Source organism: Caretta caretta, chromosome 6 (genome assembly GCF_965140235.1).
Source record: "Caretta caretta isolate rCarCar2 chromosome 6, rCarCar1.hap1, whole genome shotgun sequence".
NCBI classification, from domain to species: Eukaryota; Metazoa; Chordata; order Testudines; family Cheloniidae; genus Caretta; species Caretta caretta.
This window is the reverse complement of record NC_134211.1, coordinates 22,668,190-22,680,713: the sequence shown is the minus strand read 5'-3', so window position 1 is coordinate 22,680,713 and position 12,524 is coordinate 22,668,190.

Sequence of the window (12,524 nt, the reverse complement as noted above, 5' to 3'; positions counted from 1 at the left end):
ACAGATTTCTTTCCCTTTTGGATTTGGTTGACTTGGATCTGTACCTTCAGTTGATCAGCAATGTGGGTGGGTAATTCTTCCAAGAGAGACCTCTTTTTAGCTTCTCGTTTCAGCTTTACATTTTTGGAAACATTTTTCATGTATTTAATGTAAGAGGAAAGTGGAAGGGAACATTTAATTCTGTAACTCTTCAAAGTAGATAAATTGGCTAGAATAAAAGAGAACTGTTAATGTCTCAAAGAGAGAGGAGCCCAAATCTGAATCTACGAATATGGGCCCATCTTCTAGTTTTTGTATCCACACTGGATTCAAAACCCATAAGGGTGGGTCCAGTCTTTCAGGGTTTGAAATTTTTCCTGCCCTCTTTTCTTTACCCACACTGTAGCCCAACAAAGATCCTCCTTTCCTTGCTGCCAGTTTGTCCCCCTGGGCCAGAGAAACTTTTCCTATTTATGACTTGAAAACTGGCCTGAAATGACCTTCCATCCCCACATATACCTGGCAACAGAAAGCAGCTTGCCCCAGCTGCAGCCTCTACAGCCACTGGCTATATTATAAATCCAAGAAACTCTTTTGTGGTTGCTAGAGAACTATTGCCAAACAATCACAGTTTAAAAAACAATAAAATTTGCACAGGGATTGTCATACCAGCTCAGTGGATAGTGGCCTGTACCAGATGCTTTAGAAGGAAATGGAATAACCTGTCAATGGAAGAAGATTCTTCCTAGCACACATTAGTCAAGGTAGACTTGGGCAATGAAGAATGAAGGTTTATAGCCTTATTTTTTTTAATTCCTACCTAATAATGTCAAGTTAGCTAGAGTGCAGCCTAGCTAGAGTGATCTACACAGGAGAATAAGGGGGCACAGGGTACTCCCTCACATCCCAGTACTGACAACCCACAAGGAGGAGAGGAAACAGGTTCTACAGAACTGCTGTGCTCCTTCAAGGGTGAGGGAGATGGAATATGACAGGATAGGGACTGGGTCGAGCCTTTGCTCCACCCCTCCATGCACTGGTGAGGGTAGCTGGATATAGACCTGGGACAGGTTACCTGCTGCTCCAGGGATAGGGAATGTAGTGTATGAAGACCCAAAACAGATTAGAACTGAAAAAGATATTTTATTGCAGTACAGGTTCACATAGACAAGTAATCACCTTCCATCTTGCAGACTTCCTCTCCCCTCCTTTCACAAACCATTGGAGCATGCTCAGTACAGACTTAGGGTTTCTAACAGTAAATAGCTATTCTCACATGGGCCACCAGGTGAATAAGCATAATAAAAATACCCAGAATTTTACACTACTCCTCCTTTAAATTATTAACAATAATAAACTTAAAACGTTAACATAATAAAAACCAAACCAAACCTTCTAACTAAGAGGTTGGGGTAGCCTACCTCAATCCTCAGGCAATTACAAGGATGATTCTACCCTCTCTAGCATAATTGCCTTACTTCTACAATGCCAGTCTGTTTCTAGATTTGGGAGCTCTTCTGGAATGGTGCAGTGGAAACACTGCGGGCCTTGATGAATAGCAGATGCAGAAGGGCTTTTTGATATTACATCTGTAATTGCAGGCTTAACTTCCAAATTTACTGTAGTATGAGGTCCTCAGCCAACTCACTATTTCTGGGTGTGGCAATTAGGAAGTCTAATGACTCTGTAACATCTGGTACCTCAACATCCTAATGAGAATTCTGCACAGGTAACTCCTCGTGCTACTGCAGATAAACCTGATTGTGATGTCTATGAATGTGCTTCCCATCAGTTACCGAAGAAAGTGGTCCTGCCTGTGCTGACTAACCTGATAATCAGTGAGGGCCATTGCAAAAATGTAGTGCATGTACTGTGTTACCTACACCTAGTGTTTTTGGTGATGCTAATACATCATAATATGTCCGCTGTGCCGCCTGGTCTGAATGTATAAAAAATTGCCTTCCATATAAGTAAGAGCGGAACTTCTTTACCCCCAAAAACCACAGCTAGCTGTTCTCATTCTAGTTGGGAATAATTTTTTTCTGCTGCAGCCAGTGACCTTGATGCATAACTGATGGGACACTTAGATCCATCGGACATTCAGTGGGCTAGTAGCGCTCCCATTCCATATGGTGAGGCGTCACACAAGAGTACTCTTTGGCTAAAAGATCTGATGACTATAGCAATTTCTTTGCTTCTGCAAAAGCTGGTTTTTTTTGACCCCACTGGAACCAAGTTACTTTAAGATCTTGAGTCTCAGACCTTGAGAAACTCAGGTCAGTGTGCCAATATACAGAGGCAATTGCATGTTTAATTTAAACACACATCTCCTCAACTGCACACACAAATCAGGCACCTGGGTACACTGATGGCCAGTTAAATGGTCATTTGTGCACCTATTTACAGCAGCCATGTGGGCAAATAAGGTATGTAACTGCACATCTATTTTTGTGTGTGGCCCCACATGTCTCAGGATTTGAAAATCAGGTTCCCCCCAGGTTATGTGTTCCAGTAGTCATAGACTTTAAGGCCAGAGGGGAACACCAGATCATCTAGTCTGACCTCCTGTATATCAGAGGCCACCCGTACCACCCAGCACCTACTTTCATTCCCTAATTTTGGGAACAGAGGCTCTGTCAGGCTTGGGAGGAGCTCCAAACAACTCTCAGAGTTTCTTGCCCTTGGGTAAAATTATCTAAAGCCAACATCAATGAAAGTTATGCTTTCAAGTGTCTAAGTCACTTGTCCTTACACTGAGTCAGACAGACGGACATTTGAAGCAGTAAGTTGGTAACTCTTCCCTTCCTTTGTGAAGATAGCCTTGGAAATTAAAGCAAAGTGGCAGAAAGGATAAAAGAAATATGCAACTGGGTATAGCTGGTATGGGAACTGGTATTTTGTACAATAAATTAATAAATTAGAAAAAAGAAAAAATAATTTAGAAAACAATTTTCTGTGTTTCAAAGAAAAAAGCAATAGAAGGGAAGTTTTCGTTAAATGAATTTGAGTTTTGGGTTTTTGAAAATCAAAAAATATTTCTATTTTTAATATTTCAGGGTTTTTCCCTCCAAAAACTGGAAAATTTTGAACAAAATTAAAAATTTCATTTTGTTCAAAATTTTCTGTAAAAAAATCATTTTAAAAAGGCCATTCTTCTTCAACATAAAGTTTAGATGGAAAATTTTTCACCCATCTCTACAGCTTGGCTCTTCTGCAAGAGATGATTGGAGGGAACCTAAAGATTCACACACACACACTTTTTCCTTGTAAACTGACCGTTCAGTTTAGGCAGCATCATCTCACTTACCCTCCCCCAAATCCCTAGGCCAGACCTTAGCACAGTGGGGGTGATTACCATGGAAACAAATCTGGTTACATTTGTGAGAGAAGTGGAAAACAATCACTTTGCAACCCATCCCCAAATGCTCAGACTGGTTTTCCTTGTTCAGTCATCTCTGAGCACGCTCACCATTGCTGCAACTGTGGCAGCTGCTGCAAGGCGACTCTGTGCTTGCTTCACCAGTGCTACTACGTGCACACATTGAACCACATAGTCCCTGCAAAAATGGCTCTGGGCCGCCACTTGGAGTGCTGTTGGCAGGGCCCTCTCCTCTCCCAGATCAACACGAGCATAGGCATAGGACCGCTTATTCACTCCCTCAGGAGAAGCACGGAGCCTCCTTCCCTGATGGGTGGTATCAGGGGCAATCCCCAGTACTTGCTCCCCTAGCCATGGTGCATGCGTGGATAAGTGGGCAGGACTTGCTGCAATCTTCTTCTGCCAGACAGAGGCCTCTGCTTGGTGGTATTTGAAAGCCCTCTCCCCACCTCGAGCAGAGGGGTCTTGGAGTTAACATCCCGCAGAGTTGTGTGAGCGCAGACTTCTCAGAGCGATTGATTTAGGCTGACTGCAGGCTCAGGCAGATGTCTCGCTATCCGTTACCCCTGCATCAGATTTTCTAAGATTTCTTTGCAACCATGAGGGCTAGAAACTCCATTCTAAAAAAACCCCAAAAGCTAAGATTGTGACGTATCATGTGATGCCAGGAGCTGGAAGCATAGGCACGGGCCCACAGTGCCTATGCCTTAAGTTGCCCTGCTGACAAACTTTCATTCATCACCCACTCCAATCGCGCACTGGTTAGGCCAACCTGCTGCTGAAATGCGAGGGAGTCCTGCAGCCAGTGCCTCTCACCTCTCTCCCTAGCCCAGGCTTCATGCACAGACTGAAGAGCTGGTGCTGAAAGTGAGCCTAAAGCAACTGTTCTCCCACCCATCAACTGGAACAGAACTGCTGCCCTGCATTTCCAGCAGTCAGGGGTGCCTGCCCACCACGCAAGAGGAAACATTCCCGAGCACACCACCCGGCCCATTGTCAGAAGGGCCCAACCAGCCATCCTATACACAGCGACTATAGCATGAGCCGGCTACTATCAATGCTGCTGCTGGTCATATCGACTGCCAGTTAGCAGAGCTACCTAGAGGAGCCTCAGAAAGTTTCTAAGAGAGGGAGATATGGTGAGTTAAGAGGTACTGGACCAGGAGTGAGGGTGGAAGAATAATCAGGAGAACAAATCTGTTTAGGAGGGAGAGGTGGAAAGATTAATGAATTTGAGGTGGAGTGATGGAAAGAATGATGGATTTGCTGGGTGGACATGTATGGAATTGATGGATTTTAGGGGTGAGATGGAAGGATGGTTGTCACATGTATCGCTGACTGGGGCAGAACATTGTTTAAGAAACCCTTGTTAAAATTTTGGTAGCACATCCTTCATTGACTCTCTTCTAATAGTGTCAAAGCCAAGTGACTGGTTTGAAGGCAAGGCTGGTCATCCTCTCTCATTCTCAGCACCTACGGAGCCTGACAACAAATTAGTTAAATACAACCATTCAAAACTGAACACGTTTGTGAGAATCCTTTCAGATTTCTGACCAAGAGGTTCTCAGTAGAACCTGTCAGGAAATGGATTACCCATCCCTTCAAAAATTTCAAAAAACCAAAAATTGGACATTTTTTGCAAACCAAAAATCCTAAAAAAATTGTTTTGTGTCAATTGTAATGGTTTGTTTGGATAAATGTTAAACATTCTGTTTCTACATCAGTCTTTTAATTTTTTCCAGTATTTTTCAATGTAAATGCCATAAATTTAAAAACAAAGGCAATTATGAACAGAAAATCAAAATGTTTTGATTCACCAATGCTACTACGTGCACACATAGCACCAAAGAGTCTTTGCAAAAAATGGCTCTGGCCCCCACTTGGAGTGCTGTTGGCAGGGCCCTCTCCTCTCCCAGATCCAAAAATGTCCAAACAAAACATTTCAACATTTTCACAACTTCTTTTCCAATATTTTTCTGAAACAACAGAACTGTGGAAATGGACATGTTCCCATGGGAAATTTCAGTTTCAATGAGTCAGCGTTCGCCGATGGAAAAACATTTAATAATAATAAAAAAATTCTTCACCAACTCAAGTTCCAAGTCTTGTTAGAACGTCACTAGATCCAGTTATCTCTGTATGACCCTTAACAATGGGAACCATAATGGACTCTAGGCATGTAATCAAATCTCTGAGCTGCCCTGTGGCTGTATATAAACATGTTAGGTCAAATGCATCTGTATGTTAGTGTAAACGGGCTTTTATCAGTTTGTTTAAATGCTGGCTCTTAGCTTGTGAACTCTTTTATTTTTTATATAATAAGTTTGGCTTTGGGAAACTACATGTAATTGTAAATATACATTTCTGGTGATTCAGATAAGCATCAAAGCCGCAGACCACTCTTATTTGCCATATCAAATCCAGTGGCCTAAAGAGAGAACTGATTAGCAAAAGAGATAATTGTTCTTTACAAATAAGAGTTTCCTTTAACATTTAGTAGTACACGAATGTCTGAGATAAATGCTGATAGCTTCTGATACCTGCCATAAAGCTCCAGAGAAAATGGAACGGTAAGTGCAAAGCTCCATGTTGCCTTGTCTCACTGGATTAAAAGTAAGTGTTATTCCTTTCAGAACTGACTGTAGAATCTAGAAGCCCTTGTTTCTTTGTCTGTAGCTGGAAGAGCCATGCTAATTGCTTGGCAACTCCTGTTCTTTCCCACCTCATTAATGCAGAAGGTCCAAAAGCAGCAAGAACCAGTGCATTTCTGCTGCACCAGGAGGCAAGCTGGGGATGAGGGAGCAAGCCATTGGGAGTTATGATTGCTCTGTGCACTAGAAGGGGATTTAAGGGGCAAGGCAGGGATAGACCTGGGAGGGGGCTGTCACTCTGCCCTCCTGCCTACCCACCATAAGCCCTCTCCTCCTTATATCTCCTTCCGGCTTATCCCCATGCCATCTTATCACCCTCTGCTACCAGACAGGCAATGATTTTAGTGGGTGCTGAGGAGCATCTTAATGGTTCAGAAGGAGGAGACAAGAAAGTTCCTCCCTTTGTCCACCTGCCAAATCTCTTGTGTTTCACAGTCTGATCAGCCACAGGACATTCATGTGCCAGTGCGTCACCCCTACCATCCCAGACTGCCCAGCCCCCAGAATTCCTTAACTCACCCATGTTTTGACCATTTAAAAACAACCACTGCACCCTGCCCCTGCACCCTGCACCAAAGCACTGTTCAGGTAAAATTAAAGTTGTGGGCACCTATCAGTCATTTGGGTACATGTCACTAGATCTTGGTAGGAAGTGGATTTTTCATTTTGTGGGAGATTCATGATTTTGAATTTTTTCCCATAGTGAAGCAGAACAAAACAAAACAAAAATTGAAATTTCTCACAAAACAAATATCCAGAAAAAATAGTGTTGGATCAGTTGAAAGGCTTCATTTTGATAAAATCGAAATGTTTCATTCCAATTGGATCGATTTAAGATTTTTGTATTTAATAGATAAGTTAAAAAATGAACTGAAAAGTCATTTTAAAACAGAACATTGAAATGTTCCATTCTGACACAAAGTGTCTTTGACCTTATTGAAACGCGTCTTTTCCAATTTTTCTTTCGAAATTACCTTCCATCAAAATGGACACATTTTCTCAAAACATTTCGCTTTTGATGAAGCAGCCCCTCCAGCCCCAAGGAACACAATAAAATATAAAGCCTTATCCATCCATAAGGGATAGCTCCATGTCACCAGTAAGCAAACAAACTAGAGTGCATTGATTTTAATCATATAGTTGTTGGCCTGCTTCACACCTTTCTTTACATAGAACTGTACAAAATAATTTTTCAAATTCCTAATTACACAAATAGTGCAATTAAGTCAGTCATTCCCAAATCTGCAGAGCTCTTAGCACCGGAGCTGCTCAACAGTACACAGGATTGGGTCCTATGATTCCAAGTGACATCAAATTATCTCAGTTTCATTAGACACAGAGCTACTTTGTCTCCATATAGACAGCCAGATTAGAGCTACTCCAATTTTCACCAGCTCAGGAGCCAATTCATAAGCCTCAGCTGTCATGCTACTAGAACAATTGCATGAAAAGCCCAAAGTTAATGTAGTGTGATATCATCTGACATAGTATTGAATATATTACATATGAAACATTAATAAAACCAATGTTTGGTGGTGCATGTTTTCATCATGTCACCTGCACGGCTGGGCCGATGGTAGGCTTAGGCTGGCATCTCTAATAGGTCAGAAATAAAGCAGTTTGGGTGCCCTGTTTGAGAAATGCAACTGTAACTCTACAATTCCTGGATTTAGTAACATTTGAAGCTTTTTTTGAAGTCTAATATTCTTGAAGGGTCAAGTGCTTTGAAACCATGATATGCACCTTCAATCTTAGTTTTACCTTAAAAAAATAATTTTGTGTGGGAATTCTATTCATAATTGCATTATTTTTGCATATACAGGTTATACTGTACATTTAACAATGAATGAATAACAATTTTTAAAAGTTTGTATTCTAACAAGCCATTGTCATGAAAACTGTAGACCTCTCAACTTTATAGTCCTGGAAGCACAGGTTTTACTGTTTTAACCTTTCAAATATTGTGTGTGCGTTGTTTTCAAGTTAGCAAGAGTGGGAAAAGAATGCTCCCCAGTGCTGTCATCACAAGCATGGTAGAAAATATCCAAAGCAATATGTGGAAATTGCAAAAGAATATTGGGCCAGATGGTCAGTAATGGTATTGGTTAGAGCCTCCTTTTCTTGCCTGTGTCTCCTCCACTCCTATTACTAAAATAGGAACATGGAGCAAGGTCCTGAGCTGGTGTAAACTGGGATAGCTACAGTGGAGTCCATGGAGATACACTGAATAACACTAACGGAGGAGCTGCCCTGTGATGTTTATAATCCCATAAGTACGGCAAGCAGTGACTTGTTTCTTCTTTTATTTGTAGCAGCTGCAGTTCAAGCTTTACTTTAGTTATATCTGTTGAAAAGTACAGAAAAACTGTAAAACGAGAAACAATTTCACTGTAAACTGCATAAATGTTTCACCCATAAATGGACAGAAATATCTAAATGATCAAGTCATATTTTATCAGGCTTTGTCTTGATCTTTTTCTGGAGGTCCTCCCTGACTGCCACTCTGAGAGTTCTGTCGCTCAAAAAATATTGCCCTTTACCTCATGATTTTGTTTTCTGTAATTCTTGTTGGAGAGGAATCACACCAAAGGTTTGATCAGAGCTGTAGCAATGACCACCTGGCTTGGGTGAGGTTCATTCTTAACATTGGCAAAGTGACCATTTAGAGTGTTTAAAATGCTTTCACTAAAGGAAAAAATTGCTGCTTGCCGATTGTGTGGTGATACACAATTTGGCTAGGGCAGTATAGAGTGTTTTTTATTGACTAAAAATTCCCCGTCTCTCCATTTTTAGTAACTATATTTATACTATCCAGCAATGTCTCTGTAGCTAAGAGGTACCACGTCTATGCAGTATATTAAGTTAGATCCTCAGATGCAGCTGAGTTTATTGAAGCCTAGGACCCAAAGTGAGAGGGTGGCAAAGGTAGCTTTACAGCATCTTTATACCTCCACTTCCTAGGGCTAGTCATTAGCAGTTGAGTCCCCAGCGCAAATTAGAGAAGCCTTGTGTATGAAAGAGATTAACCTCAAAGAACCCAGGTTCAAAGGTTGGTCTGTATCAGGGTTTCAGTAACTGAAGTCTGCCAGGGGATAGGTGAAAGTGGCACAAAGTGGTGCTCAGATACTAGGATGATGAGTATTGTATAAGAATACAGATAGCCTGATTACTTTAATTAGTGGGTGAAGGAGAGAGAGGCGCTCGAGGGGTCCTTCCTAGTCCCCTACCAGGGAGCCCGCTATCGTGTCTTTTACTCCACAGGAGAGGCCCGGTGCTACCTCTGCCGATCAGTGGGGCATGTCTGAAGAGACTGCCCCTTGGCCTGGCGGGGAGGGGCACCCGAGACCCCCGAGACCCAGCAGGACATCGGCTCCGTCGTTGCTGACACCCCTGGCCACCCGGTACCTGAAACCACCTCTCTTCCTGCCCGATCCACCGCTGCTCCCGGCCCAAGAGACACCTCCCCTACAACGCCCAGACGAGCGAGAGAGCCCCGCCTTTGCTATTAACAATCCAGCAGAGCCTATGGAGGAGGATGCAGCAAAGATATTACCGGGCATAGGAAAGGGCCCACACCAAGGAGAACTGCCCCTTCCATGCTGCCTCACCGTTACCCCCCCGAGCCCCTGAACCATCGCCTCTGCCCCCCAACACGACCCCTGCTAACCAGCCCCCAGACGATGCTATGGAGGGCTGGACCCCAGTCCAGGGAAAGCGAGGCAAGCGGAAGGCTCGAGCTCTGCTGCACCCATCCAATGCGGAGGCCCCCTGGAAGACCAGGAAGAGATGCACTGACACTGAGCCTTCCGCTATGCACACGAGTGAGATCCATCCGCCGGTGTCGGGAGGGGAAGACAAAATAGCACTGGAAGGTAGAATCTCCCCTCCATGGGAGACCCTGCCCTCCGAGACCCCTGAGGAAGCCCCTTCTGCCTGAATATCACCCGAACCCCGAAGTGACTGTCGTAGCGGGCGCCAGAGGGGATACCCCCGGGGTGGCAGAAGACGACCTCTCCTCCATGTATGAGGAGATCGAGGCCCTAGGTTTGACCCCGGTCACCCAGGGAGAGGATGACCTACTGCCGGCCGGCCTCGATCTGGCCAACCTCACCCCAGTCCCCCTTTCCCCATGCTCCCTCCCACAACCGCCTTCCCGGGTGGGCACCCTACAGAAGGTGGTCCACCACCTGATGCCGTGGCTGCCAAATCCACCATAGAGCCTGAACCTAGCATCACTGGGAGTCCCCTCTCCCCCCCAACCCTCGAATCTGCTTGGGAGGCGCCACCTTTCAGCTGCTTGCCTCCCGAAGCCCAGAGCCTCGCCTCTGCCCCCGCCCCCACCCCTGTCCCTGCCCAATCCACCTCCTTCTGCAATGCTATTGCCATCCCTGGGGTTATTTCTTTCCCGTTTTTTGCGGATTCCCCCCAAGGAGCAGCCTTTGCATTTTCCTGCCATGACCCATTAGGAGCTGCAATTTTCCCTCCGCCATCCCCTTCTACCCCAAGGCTTGAGATGGACCTAATAACTTTAGCCTGTCAGACACCCCGTCGGTGGTCCGCACCCTGCCTGCCCGCCTCAGCGGACCACGAGGCTGCACCAAGAGCCCCACTAGGGAATAACCGGGAAATCGCAACCCCACCCTCCCATGAGCTGCGAAAAGCATTGCGGGAGTTTTTAGAAGACATCCGTGGCTCCCACAACAGGGTACAGCTGGCTCTCCAGCTATGGGGGGACTTTGATCAACTCCTCCAGGCCCCAAGGGCCCTTATAAAGGAGGGTAGAGGGAAAGGAAGTCATAGTGCCGCGGCCTACGGGTGGGCCTGCAGCTTCCGTGATGATTTACTCACTTACGGGATGGGTCACGGATTGTTGCATGACCCGCCGGGGGCCGCGAACACCCCCGCCAACAAGGAACCCCCACCCCCCCAGCCATCTCCATGACGCCTCTCATTATAGCAACTTTGAACACCAGGGGCTGCAGGATGACTCTCCTCAGGTCCCAGGTGCTCTCTTACCTTCGGGAAGGGGGGTACTCTGTGGTTTTCCTGCAGGAGACCCATACGGATCCGACCGCTGAGGGCAGCTGGTGGCTGGAGTGGGGGGACGGGGTCTACTTTAGCCACTTCACGATTCAACAAGCTGGAGTGGCAACCCTGTTCTCCCCCAACCTACAGCCCGAGGTGCTAGGGGTCACTGAGGCCGTGCCGGGCCACCTGCTGCATCTCCGAGTCCGTTTGGAGGGGCTCGTGGTCAACCTCGTTAACATCTATGCCCCAACAACGAGCCCGAAGCGGCTGCAATTCTATCAGCAGGTGTCCGACTTTCTGGGCACCCTAGATTCTCATGAGTGCCTAGTCCTGGGAGGGGACTTTAACACCACCCTCCAGGAGCAGGACCGGTCAGGGGCCGAGCTGAGCCCGGCGGCCGTGAACCTTTTCCAAGGAATAGTTGAACATCACTCCCTAGTGGACGTCTGGCGTGACCATCACCCAGATGACACTTCCACGTTCACCTTTGTCCGGGTGGAGGCCCATCGGTCACACCACTCTCGGTTGGACCGTATTTATTTATCCTGTTTCCATCTTTCACAAGCCCACTCCTCCAACATTCGGCCGGCCCCATTTTCCGACCATCATCTAGCCACCATAACAGCCTCCCTCCACGCAGAGAGGCCGGGGCCAGCCTATTAGCATTTTAACAACAGCCTGTTGGAGGATGAGGGCTTCATGACGTCCTTCCGGGAGTTTTGGCTGGCCTGGCGAGAGCAGCGGCGTGCCTTTCCCTCGGCGCGACGATGGTGGGATCTAGGGAAGGTGCGCGCCAAGCTCTTCTGCCGTGACAACACTCGGGGCACCAGACGACGGAGAAATGCAGCAATAGAGCAGTTGGAACGGGAGGTCTTAGAGATGGAGAGATGTCTGGCTGCCAGCCCCAAGGACCCGTTCCTCTGCGGAGCGTGCCAGGAGAAGCGGGAGGAGCTCCGGGCCCTCGAGGACCATCGGGCCCGAGGTGTCTTTGTTCGATCCCACATCAACCTCCTTCGGAAGATGGATCGCGGCTCCCGTTTCTTCTACGCCCTGGAGAAAATGAGGGGGGCCAAGAAACACATCATCTGCCTTCTAGCAGAAGAACTCCTGCCCCTGCTTCAGTTTCCCCCCCCCCCCAACCGGGCCAGATGCTTTTTCTTCGTTTTGGGTTTTTTTGCTGTTTTTCTTTGCTGCCGTTCGAGTGCTGGTCGGCTGCCAGCTTGCTGCCAGCCCCCCCATGCCTGCCCTCGGACGCTGCTACTGCTCCAGCTGAAACCCCCGGAGGAGTGGGGGAGGACTGCCGACCCGCTCCCCGGAGGAGGGGAGTGGAAGCCTCCAGACCCAACCATTTTGCTGTGTGTTTATGGTTCCATACTGAGCCATGAAGAATCTTCTTATCTCTGCGACATTCCGGGCCTCCGGAAAGTCCCGCTGTTTAAAGCTACAAAGCCAGAAGAGAAGATAGCCGACAGAAAAAAACGCCCAGG